This window comes from Cydia fagiglandana, chromosome 25 (genome assembly GCF_963556715.1).
Source record: "Cydia fagiglandana chromosome 25, ilCydFagi1.1, whole genome shotgun sequence".
In the NCBI taxonomy this organism is placed as follows: domain Eukaryota; kingdom Metazoa; phylum Arthropoda; class Insecta; order Lepidoptera; family Tortricidae; genus Cydia; species Cydia fagiglandana.
In genome coordinates this window covers 3,944,714-3,957,394 of record NC_085956.1, presented here as the reverse complement: position 1 = coordinate 3,957,394, position 12,681 = coordinate 3,944,714, and the positions used below count along the sequence as shown (strand labels likewise).

General features: G+C 39.6%; 1 protein-coding gene across 2 annotated transcripts in view; it reads right to left on the bottom strand.

Moving 5' to 3' along the window:
- LOC134677060 (uncharacterized) overlaps positions 1-9,163 on the bottom strand; it is a 74,948-nt gene extending 65,785 nt beyond the window's left edge. Inside the window, exon 1 of one of the 2 annotated variants that reach the window (XM_063535498.1) lies at positions 9,029-9,163. The gene's annotated coding sequence lies outside the window, so the exon portion shown is untranslated. The remainder of the gene's footprint in view (positions 1-9,028) is intronic. The other variant, XM_063535499.1, reaches the window with a different exon arrangement.
- Positions 9,164-12,681: the final 3,518 nt, after the last annotated feature.

Genomic DNA, 12,681 nt, shown 5'->3' with positions numbered 1-12,681 from the left:
CTATGGATCACATCCACACTCTGGAACAGCTTATTGAAAAATATCAGGAACACCGTCAACCTTTATATACAGCATTTATAGACTATGCAAAAGCATTCGACACAATATCACATACATCTATATGGAAAGCTCTGAGTCAGTGCAATATAGAACCAGCATATATAAAAATAATAAAACATATTTATGAAAATAGCACTAGTAAAGTTCAATTAGACAAACTTGGGCAATACATACCAATAAAGAGAGGTGTTAGGCAAGGCGACCCGCTGTCTCCAAAGTTATTTCTAGCCGTACTTGAGACCGTATTAAGCAGCATTAATTGGAAAAAGTTAGGGATAAATATAAATGGTAATTATCTAAACCACCTGAGATTCGCCGACGATTTAATATTATTTTCAGAAAAAGGAGTCCAACTGGAACACATGATACAGACTTTACACGAAGCTAGTGCCAAAGTAGGTTTAAAAATGAACTTCCTAAAAACCAAGCTTATGACCAACAGCATACAAAAGGCTATAACAGTCGACAACACACCTCTGGAGTACGTCGACAGTTTTACTTACCTAGGCAAACAGATATCTTTCAACAGTGAACGGCATGAACAGGAAGTTGACCGTAGAATAAAAATTGCTTGGAATAAGTTCTGGAGCCTAAAAGAAATTTTAAAAAGTAATATGGACATGAAAGTAAAAAAACAAGTTATGGATATGTGCATTTTGCCTTCATTGACGTATGCTAGTCCAACCTGGGTGCTTACTACAAAAATAAAATCAAAAATAATTACATGTCAAAGAGCAATGGAAAGAAGCCTAACAAACATTAGAAGAGTGCAAAAAATACCGCACATAAATATAAGAGCAATAACAAAATTAATAGACGCTTTAAAGCATGCCAAAACTCAAAAATGGAGATGGGCTGGACACGTTGCCAGGCTATCAGACTCTCGATGGACCTTAACAGCTACTACCTGGAAGGGGCCCACAGGAAAACGCCGTAAAGGCAAACCAAATAGCCGCTGGGCGGATGACATTAAGAAAATAGCCGGTATAAATTGGAAACATACTGCATTAAATAGGGAAACCTGGAAGTCCTTGGAGGAGGCCTTCACCCGATGAGGGGTTCTGGTCCGACTAACTATATCAGTGTAAATACCTAAATAAAATGTAAGCTTTTCTTGACATACACCTTGTACTTAATTATAACTTTGACATAAGAAACAATGCAATGTAATACTAAAAAACTAGATAAGATTATGTAATCGATGAACCTTCTTACATTTCTCTCCAAATGACTAGAAATAAAGGCTTTTTATTTATTTATTATTTATTTATTACAAATATTACGATCCGATGGACAGTCTCTGGTACCCAATGCTTGCTTGCTTCGTGCCACAATTAGTAAAGTCTAGGAATCGAAGTCACGGTCGGTCGCGTGCCCACCCAGGCCGTTACTGCCAGCGGCGCGTATCACAGCTTAGTTAGCCACGGGGGGCTTCAATTACAAAATTACTAACCGTTTAAAGTATATTCTTAAATTGTAGATTATGTCTGAAGAACAAAAATCCATGAATCAAATTTTAACTCATAAATTCAGTTTCTTAGGTCTATGTTGAGTATGTTATTTAAAAGAAATTTTTTAAACATAGATGTGAGGTTATTGACTGACTAAGAAAACGGGCTTTTTTACGAAAAAACCCGACGGCGGGTTATCATTTCTGCAACGATCTTAAATTAATAATTTGTAATATTTACCCATATTAACCACACCAATTGTATTAAGATCTTATTGATACAGGGTAAAAATAGTTTAGTTAATCTTAGTTTCAATAATCAAGCTAGACGGTAATAAATTTGCTAATTTTAAAACCCCTGTATACAGTATTAAGCAGCCATGCTTTTGAGGATCCGTAATCAAATTTTAATACATATTGTTAAAATCAATAAAAACACTAATCGATTTTCATTCAATTAAAATAAATAAAAACTATCATTGCTCATTTCACTAATCAGTTATTGTATTCAAATATCCACATTTTTTTAATTATTTTTTTTACAATAATTTAAATACAGATGTACGGATAATGGATTTGCTGTTAAAAATAGATGTTTAATTTTCTATACGCTTTATAATAGACTAACAAAACCTAGAACCCTTTTTCGTAAATCCGACTCACGCTTGGCCAGTTTTCACGGTTCGACCACACCGCTATATATTACTTATTCTATCCCATGCTAAGCACGCAAGATAAGTAGCATAAGTGGGAAAAAGACAGAATCATGTGTCAAACAAGGACACGCTATCCCACAAAAGCTATTATACTTCCCGCAAAACTAAGTGACGAAGTCATAATGTCTCTTTCACTCTTGGCTGGTCTTAACAAGGGTAAAGGAGATAGCATTATGACCCATCAGAAAAGCAAAAAGATTATTATCTACACACATATCATAAATTCTCTATGATGCGTTCAAAAACCGCATATTACGGCCAGCAATAAAGATAAACTGTTGTTGCAACTTTATAATCTGTTAAAATGTTATTATAGTTATTATTCAATAATAACGTCTACTTATATAGAAGCGCTGGTGGTAAGAGCGGTAAGAGCGTGCGACTTGCAATCCGGAGGTCGCGGGTTTAAACCCCGGCTCGTACCAATGAGTTTTTCGGAACTTATGTACGAAATATCATTTGATATTTACTAGTCGCTTTTCGGTGAAGGAAAACATCGTGAGGAAACCGGACTAATCCCAATAAGGCCTAGTTTCCCCTCTGGGTTGGAAGGTCAGATGGCAGTCGCATTCGTAAAAACTAGTGCCTACGTCAAATCACGGGATTAGTTGTCAAGCGGACCCCAGGCTCCTATGTGAGCCGTGGCAAAATGCCGGGATAACGCGAGGAAGAAGAGACAACGTCTACTTATATAAATATTTCCGGGGGAGAGTGGGGAGGAATACAGAAATACGGAATATCTAACTGAAAATAATTGTACAGTCAGCGCCATATAGTAGGTAGCATCTAAAGTATTCTAATAGCTCGGTACCTACACCATATTATTTGTATGGCGTACCGAACTATTAAAATACTTTGGATGGTACTTTACTAACCCCCTTATTCATAAACGTTTACTAAAGTTAGCGAGCCGATAATAATCGTTTGTCCCTTTCCATCATACCAACACGTCGGAAAGGAACAAACGATTATTATCAGCTTGTCAACTTTAGTAAACGTTTATGAATAAGGGGGTAAGTACAATAACAATACCTCTAGATGGGAAAGTTGGGGAAAATGTCCAAAAAGTTCACAGAAATTGTAGGAACAAAATTACAGGATACAAAAAAACTTTCACTTTGGTACTCGAAAACTTGGATTTCCACAAAAAAAAAAATGAGAAGTGTCCGATTTCATATGGAAATTTAGACATTTTGGAAACTCTCCATATATTAATTTGATATACCTACAATACCTACATACAGTTATTGAAATGTAACTACATGTTACCTATTTATAATAAATTATGTTTTACAAAACGGACGTAACTTGAATATTTGAATAATGCAAACACATGACAAAATACCTTATAAAATCAGAGACAAGTAAATATTAAGGATTGACAGTGGCCATACATAGGCTAGCTTAATGGTGACAAAATGATACGCGTAACATAAATTAAAAATATACAATCTTTGACTTTTAGTTCCACTGTAGTATTGTGTTGTAGGTACTATAATATATAAATATACATTATATGATAATTAAATCCATAAAATACCTAAGTAACTCAAAAACGAATGTTCGAATATGTACACAAATAAATGCCCTTACCGCCTAAATGCCACTACAAAGTGCAAACTAGGCTAAGAGAACTTTGTTCGTAATGGGGCCCACTGAATACCAGTTCGCCGGACGTGTCAGTTAAACGCAACATTTGACAGCTCCGAACAACTGACAGGCTGATACCGTCCGGCGAACTGATAATCTGTGGGCCCCTTAAGGAATAATATAACAAAAACATTTTACGTAATTTTAACGTATAAATATTGCAACAACTATACTTTTTATTGTCTCTGGCGAACAATTCTGTCAATTTGAGTTAAGCACGGATGTGTCTGCTGACAGTTTCACCACGGTGACAATTATCAGCGTCGTAAAATGCGCTAGTGGCGCCATTTATAAATGGCGCCACTAGTTATAAATAACAATAACAAGGTATAAAACAAGTGACTTTCGCAAATTGACAGTCCTTATCACCTGCCCGTCTCTAGTCAGAGTGACAGCAAGTATAAATACGACAGTGTACGGGTCTTATAAAGCTTTTTATTGCTTATTTACATTTAATACAAAGGAAACTGGTATTTGTCTGACTCACGCATATTCTTGAAGTATATTTATTTTATGCAACTCCCTAGTTGCAGTCAGCCCCTGCTGACCTTGATTAATATAAAAACATGTAGGTAATTAAAAATTAAGGTAAGGTAATTAAGAGGGGGAACGCTGGTGGCCTAGCGGTAAGAGCGTGCGACGTGCGACTTGCAATCTGGAGGTCGCGGGTTCAAACCCCGGCTCGTACCAATGAGTTTTTCGGAACTTATGTACGAAATATCATTTGATATTTACCAGTCGCTTTTCGGTGAAGGAAAACATCGTGAGGAAACCGGACTAATCCCAATAAAGCCTAGTTTCCCCTCTGGGTGGGAAGGTCAGATGGCAGTCGCATTCGTAAAAACTAGTGCCTACGTCAAATCATGGGATTAGTTGTCAAGCGGACCCCAGGCTCCCATGAGCCGTGGCAAAATGACGGGATAACGCGAGGAAGAAGAAGAAATATGGAGTTTTTAATGTTTTACTTCAAAAATTGTACCAAATATTCCGAATAACCCCATTTTACGGGACCCAAGAAAAATTCAGTCGTATGTAAATTTTTTAAATTCACTTCTCGTTGGCTCAGGTATGTGACCTTGACTGAACGAGAGCGGGTTCGCGCGGGTTCGGTCCCGTGTCAGTCAATATTTGTATAGATACTATAGATTAGTGGAGACCCAATATTTGCGTGTCTGTTCGTCTGTTCAAACAAGTCTTGAGTTATGTAAAAATTAAAACATTTTACAAGTTGTGTATTTCTTTTTTGGGTTCCGTACCCAAAGGGTAAACGGGACCCTATTACTAAGACTTCGCTGTCCGTCCGTCCATCCGTCCGTCCGTCCGTCCGTCACCAGGCTGTATCTCACGAACCGTGATAGCTAGACAGTTGAAATTTTCACAGATGATATATTTCTGTTGCCGCTATAACAACAAATACTAAAAACAGAATAAAATAAAGATTTAAATGGGGCTCCCATACAACAAACGTGATTTTTGACCAAAGTTAAGCAACGTCGGGAGTGGTCAGTACTTGGATGGATGACCTTTTTTTTTTGTTTTTTTTTTTGCATTATGGTACGGAAACGTTCGTGCGCGAGTCCAACTCGCACTTGCCTGGTTTTTTATACAGGCCACCTCGAGTTTTATTAGATCTGTTTCCGATATGATATGATATTGATTTGTCAGTGTCATAGCTCATAGGTACTCATTAAAATTATATCATGTACATACTTATATTATTTATTGAACAAAATCAACTCGTTTTAGGGTTCCGTGCCCAAAGGGTAAAACGGGACCCTATTACTAAGACTCCGCTGTCCGTCTGTCCGTCCGTCTGCCTGTCACCAGGCTGTATCTCATGAACCGTGATAGCTAGGCATTGGAAATGTTCACAGATGATGTATTTCTGTTGACGCTATAATAACAAATGCTAAAAACAGAAATAATAAATATTTAAGTGGGTCTCCCATACAACAAACGTGATTTTTTTGCCGTTTTTTGCGTATAATGACACGGAACCCTTCGTGCGCGAGTCCGACTCGCACTTAGCCGCTTTTTTATGACCAGACACTAAGTGAAACCTGTACATCTTATTCAATCTAACTGAACAATAATATCAGTTGAAATACAAGCACTAAAGTACTAACATGCTAACTAGAACCGTTAAACTATGTCTTTAACCATGTGTTTAGCAGTAAGCTTTATACTGTTAGCTAATTGAATTGGTGCGTGTCTGTAGATGCATTAAAGGCTGGGCAGCGCGCATGTGACACCGCTTGTATCCATAGATATAATATGTGGGCAGTACATATAATATTTATTTTATTTAAACTTTATTGCATAATACATGAAGAGTACAAATGGCGGACAATATGTGGGCAGTACTCCTCACTCTTCGCCTACCTTCACTATCTCTCTTGTCTCCACTACCCTAAGTTTGTCTGGAAGAGATCGCTCTTCAGCGATAAGACCGCCTGTTGTCTACCATAGTTAAGTTATGTGCTTAATTTGTATGTTATATTCCTTTTCATATTAGTGAAGCAATCTAGAATATAACGCTACGTCTTACGTAGGCGAACAACGCGCGAACGCGGCGCGGCGCAGCGCGGCGAAAGCGGCCGCCGCCGCGCCGCGCCGCGCCGCGCCGCCTGACATTCGCGTGCAAATCGCGCCGCACCGCGTTCGCAACGAGATCGCTTACGTAGGACACTTCTATGGGCATCAAAGGATTGATTTCGCCGCGCCGCGCCGCGCCGCGTTCGCGCGTTGTTCGCCTACGTAAGACGTAGCGTTAGTAGGTACAGTCAGCAGTAGAAGTTGCTAAGCGGGCGAGGTGTTCAAAATTACCTTGACACGCTCTTATTCTCTTAACAATAAAGTCGCGTCAAGATCATTTTGAACACCTCGCCCGCTTAGCAACTTCTGCTGCTGACTGTACAGTCACCTGCAATAATATGTTACTCTTTGAAGGCCGCAAAAATATCTGACACGATCCTATTTGTAGAGCCATAAGAGCGTGTCACACGTTTTTGCGGCCTTCGAAGAGTCACATATTATTGCAGGTGACTGTACCTATTGTATTGTATTGTACTCTTGTTTGCTTTTAATAATGTATAAAGTATAGCAGGTTGAAGAGAATATGCTTAGTTTTGAAAGCCGAAAAGAGATTGACTGCTGAGCATGAGACGGCCGAGCATAAGCGAATTAAGTCACATATTTCGAGGCAGGCAATCCTTCCCGATCTGACAAGAGAAAGTCCGCCGAGGTCTACCCCTTCCAACTCCCACTTCCACTTTTCCTTCATACACTCTTTTTGTCAACCTTCTTTTACTCATTCTTTCCACATGTCCAAACCATCTCAACATACTTTTCTCAATTTTCGTCTCTACATCTACATTCAGTCCACACTTTTCCCTTATCACACTGTTCCTAATTCTATCTTGCAATCTCACACCACACACACTCCTATCCTTTCGCCTTTTTCCTATTCCGCCATTATTATTTTTTTGACAGATATTAAATAGGTATATCATCTGGGAAAATTTCAACTGTCTAGCTATCACGGTTCTCAAGTTACAGCCTGGTGCCAGACGGACGGACAGACGGACAGTGGAGTCTTAGTAACAGGGTCCCGTTTTTACCCTTTGGGTAGGGAACCCTAAAAACGACACCTAAATATTTATAAATAAGAGCCAATTTATTGCTAGCTATACTTCAAGGATTCTCAAGAAATGCGAAAGGTTAAAGTATATCTTTAGTCATCGTTATTTATAAGCATTGTTTCCATACAAGGCGTACGAATCTGACATAAGGCGTTACCTTGAGGCACAGACAAGACACCCTCCAGACTGAGCATAGTAGCTCTACCCCTCTGTCACAATATACGGTAGTTTTACTCCATTTTCGAGTCGAAAGTGTCTTTGTGTGACGTCCGTGTCTTTGAACGGACCAATCACGGCACGGGACTCGCTCACCTCGTCCCCCGCACCCCAGCATTTTTGACAGCATCGGTTTCATGAAATAATTGCTCTAAACTCCGTCTAGAGGATTCCTAGTCTATGTTGTTTCTATACAAGGCGTACGAATCTGACATAAGGCGTTACCTTGAGGTCTGTCTCCCACGCCGATTCGACTTTACCTAGCTGTAGCCTTCTTATAAGTATCTTAATTTTTTTGCGTTGATTTTAGTAAGTCTTGTATCTTTAGAATTTTGTCCAAAATTGATCACAGTATTATTGTTTCTTTTTCTTTGTTTTGTGGTGCTAATATTAATTTAATTGTAAAATTGAATAAATATGTATATGAGAAGGGCTCTAGAAAGCGACAAAATTTTACAATAGTAATTTGTACATTTTTTTTTCTTTTTCAATGAAGAAGGAATTTCGAGATTTATTCATTAACAATTGCCTTATAACTTGTTGAAAAAATAACTTTAAGATAAATTTCTACAAGTATTACATTTGTTGACATATTTAATAAAATAATACAAAAATACTTTTTTGAACAAGCAGAAACGTAACACCCCTGGAGTTGCAGGCGTCCATAGGCAACGGTGAAGCTTACCATCAGGGCCGTATGCTTGTTTGCCACCGATGTGGTATAAAAAAACAAGCAGAAACGTCTGCGAACGATGCTATAGCTTAGAATTGTTTTTCATGTGGAAAAATTACTGTCTTGGTTGAGACTTGAACTCACTGCATCTGGATCTCTACCATGCACTTAAAAAAATACTTTTACTTTGGATATTGTCTTATAGTGCGTAAGTAGGCACCTGTATCTTGAAACTTAACTTTTTCAAAGGACGCCTTTATAGCTTTTAGCTAATACATATATTACATATAATCTATTATGTATGACATAAGACATTTAAATAATTTAAACAGTCTCATAATAGTTTTACCTGCAAAGTAGTTTGGGTGAAGAACTAAACAAATGAACTCTGCTTTGACCCCAGATTTACATTTCTTTTAGTTATTTATATTTTATATGCTAATTATTATAAGACACCTGAAAATTTTACTAATGTACGAATGATGTAATGCAATATAATATCCGCAAGCCTAAAACCAATTGTTGCACAAGCAAAATCTGACTCTATTGTCAACTCAGCAGTTTTCAAAATCAAATGAAGGACAAATTCACTTCCCCAAACGATAACTCCATAACAAAAAACGCAATGGAACTCACCAGAGTACACATATCCTTCGCAACTGCACAAACACTAGCGGTTCCGGAGCGTTTTCGGGGCGTTTTCCAAGATGGCGGCCGTGCGCGCGCGGCGGTGGGTGGCGCGGGACTGGCTCAAGGCTTGCGCGGGAGTTGAATACTTGATGATTTTGTTGGGGCGCATGCACGGTGTATAATGTAACCTTAACGTAGAAATATTTTTAGCATATTTTTTTTCATCATCATCATCATATCAGCCTTTTATCGCCCACTGTTGAGCATAGCCCTCTCTTCGATTACGCCGCTTAGCCAATCTCACCCAGAAGTGACTATCCAGGAGTGAGTGAGTGAAGCGAGTGAAGTGGGAGTGAGTGAGAAATGAGTGAAGTGAGTGAGTGAGTGAGTGAGTGATATTATTTTACAGGTATTTAACTTGTGGTTTTTAAGTAGTCACCGTAAGTATTACCTACCTATAGGTACATAAATTATAAACTGAAATAGATATCATACATTATGTTTCTGTCTAAACCTGAAAACCCTCATTTATTTTTTTATACTCTTGATCTTCAGAATTGCCTACACTCCTCTCACTCTAACATATAACGTTGTCCCTCTCTACTCGCTATAGTATAACATTCCACCAATCAGAAGGCACCTTTACAATCCATCGACATTACGCGAGAATAAAGTTTGAAGTCTGTGTTAAATGCCTTCACATAAACTAAAAAGACCTAACTCCATCCACTCTTCCACCTAAAACACACCTTAACACCACCACATAGAGTTCACTTCACCTTGTATTATTTTGAAGGTATCCACCTAACTGCATGTTACCTTTAATTCAAAATATACTTTAAGGTAAAAGAATAGAGTTGTTTTTTGCATGTAGCTTTTTTGAATGTTGTTCGAAGTTTGAATGAAACTTTGGCGAATTCGCAGCAGTTTAGGGATAAGTTTATGTATGAAAGTTGTGTGTTGTTTGTGTACAGTCAGCCGCAGAAGTTGCTAAGCGGGCGAGGTGTTCAAAATGATCTTGACGCGACTTTATTGTTAAGAGAATAAGAGCGTGTCAAGGTAATTTTGAACACCTCGCCCGCTTAGCAACTTCTGCTGCTGACTGTACATAATAAAATTACATGTATATGGCTAAAAACAGCTTTAGCGGAATATTAGATACTTAAGTCCCACTGCTGGGCACAGGCCTCTCATGTGAAACGGCTTGGTCTATAGTCCCCAGACTAGTGATCCAAAAGACTCGAGCCTTTGGAGCTCTTTTTTAGGGTTCCGTACCCAAAGGGTAAAACGGGACCCTATTACTAAGACTTCGCTGTCCGTCCGTCCGTCCGTCCGTCCGTCTGTCACCAGGCTGTATCTCACGAACCGCGATAGCTAGACAGTTGAAATTTTCACAGATGATGTATTTCTGTTGCCGCTATAACAACAGAATAAAATAAAGATTTAAATGGGGCTCCCATACAACAAACGTGATTTTTGACCAAAGTTAAGCAACGTCGGGAGTGGTCAGTACTTGGATGGGTGACCGTTTTTTTTTTGCTTTTTTTTGTTTTTTTTTTTGCATTATGGTACGGAACCCTTCGTGCGCGAGTCCGACTCGCACTTGCCCGGTTTTTTAGGGCTCGCCTCATCTCTTGACGCCTAAAAGGCTAAAAGCCTATTTAGCTCTTTAGCCCTCGAGCCTCTAGTTCTATTTAAGAGCCTAGACTCTTGGGGCTAATAGTAATAACCTTATTAAGCCCCTAAAAAAAGCCTATTTAGCTCTTTAGCCCCCGATCGGCTGGCCGGGCTTAATAAGCTTAGCCCCAAGAGTCTAGGATCTTAAATAGAACTAGGCTCGGGGGCTAAAGGGCTAAATAGGCTTTTAGCCTTTTAGGCGTCAAGAGATGAGGCGAGCCCTAAAAAAAGAGCTAAAAGGCTCGGGTCCTTTGGATCACTACCCCACACTGACCTAATGCGGGTTGGGCATAAAAATCCGTTCAGTAGTTTTAAAGTTTATCACGAACATACAAACATACATACAGACAGACGCGGCGAAGGACTTTTTATTAGGTGTAGTGATGTCCACACCACAATTCCCGGACACCTGTCATTTTCTCAAGTCGAATCGGCCCCTGTAGCTATACATCGATATGTGCAACCTAAAAACCAGTCGGGGTCATTGACCGCTTGCACCTGGATCTGGTTTCAAATAATACTATACTTATAAATAAGTAATGAAACGCATTGGGTCTTTCCCATTTCTACTTAGAAAAGCTGTTTTTATATTACAGGTACCAAAATGACAGTTCGTTGGCCAATTTACAACATGATATAGCTCCTCTACACGATGGGCCAGCGCCAGCCACTCCAAGGGACGCAGCCATGCGGTAGAATGAGATAGCAATATCACTTGCTCCGTCTAACGCATAAATGCGTCCCTTGGAGTGGCTGGCGTTGGCCCATCGTGTAGAGAAGCCAATAGATCGGTTGGACAATTTGGAACAATCAAACTGTAGGTAATCTAATTATTAGTGACCTAGTGACCTTGCCTAAAGTAACTAGGAGGATTATGGCTCCTCTACACAATGGCCCAGCGCCGGCCACTCCAAGGGATGCAGCCATGCGGTAGAATGAGATAGCAATATCACTTGCGGCTTTAAAGCATAAATGCGTCCCTTGGAGTGGCCGGCGCTGGGCCATCGTGTAGAGGAGCCATTAAATCGTCCGATCAAATCAGTTGGTGCAGACGAAATCACCAAATTTGGCTATTTTCACCAATTTTAAATTTCAGGTGATATTTGAGCGCTCTAAATTAAAGAAACGCCCCTAAATTGGTATTCTTGCGTCCGCACCCCATTTTATCGGTAATATCGGCCATAATCGGCGGTCGAATTCGGCGAGCCAAATTGGCGTTTACGTCCGCTCGGCCTGATTTGATCGGACAATTTAATCAGATTGGCGAAAAATTGTTCCCGTCTGGACAGGCCTTAAAGCTAAGATTCTAGAGTTAGACCAAGAAAAGTCTGCAACGATTTCGACACGGCTTTAACTGAAGTAACAGTAGTGACACAGAAGAAATAATAGTGCTACCGTACAGAAAGGACACTTCCTACAAACCCGGAGTTTGACAGCGGTTCAGGGTCGAATCATGCTATCCCTTTCTAATATATGGCACTATCCCTTTCGGCAATTTAGGGTTGTCAAAATTCAAGTGATTATCTTATCTGTGGTCGTGCAATCAAAAGGAAGTCAAGTGGTCCCAACCCTAATAATTGCTCGGAGCAATGCTGAGCTGAATGGAGCTGAGTTCGACCGAAGTCAGGAGTGTCTTCCCACTGGTAGTGAACGGAAGAGCCCGTGCTCAAAGCAATTGGAATAAATCTTGTTTGTCTTCAGTTGTCGTGTTCCGTGATTACTGATTACGACTAGGGGGCTGTCCATAAATTACGTCATCGATTTTTGTCGATTTTCGACCCCCCCCCTTATAATCATCCAAAAATCATGCTTCAAATGACCCCATTTCCTCCTACTTCATGCTACCGTCATCCGATGTCCAGACCCCCCCCCCTAATCCGAAATGACGTAATTTATGAATAGCCCCTAGGGTTAAGCTAGAAGTACTAGTGCTCGACTCTGCACTAGTATTCGACATGGGCACTTTAG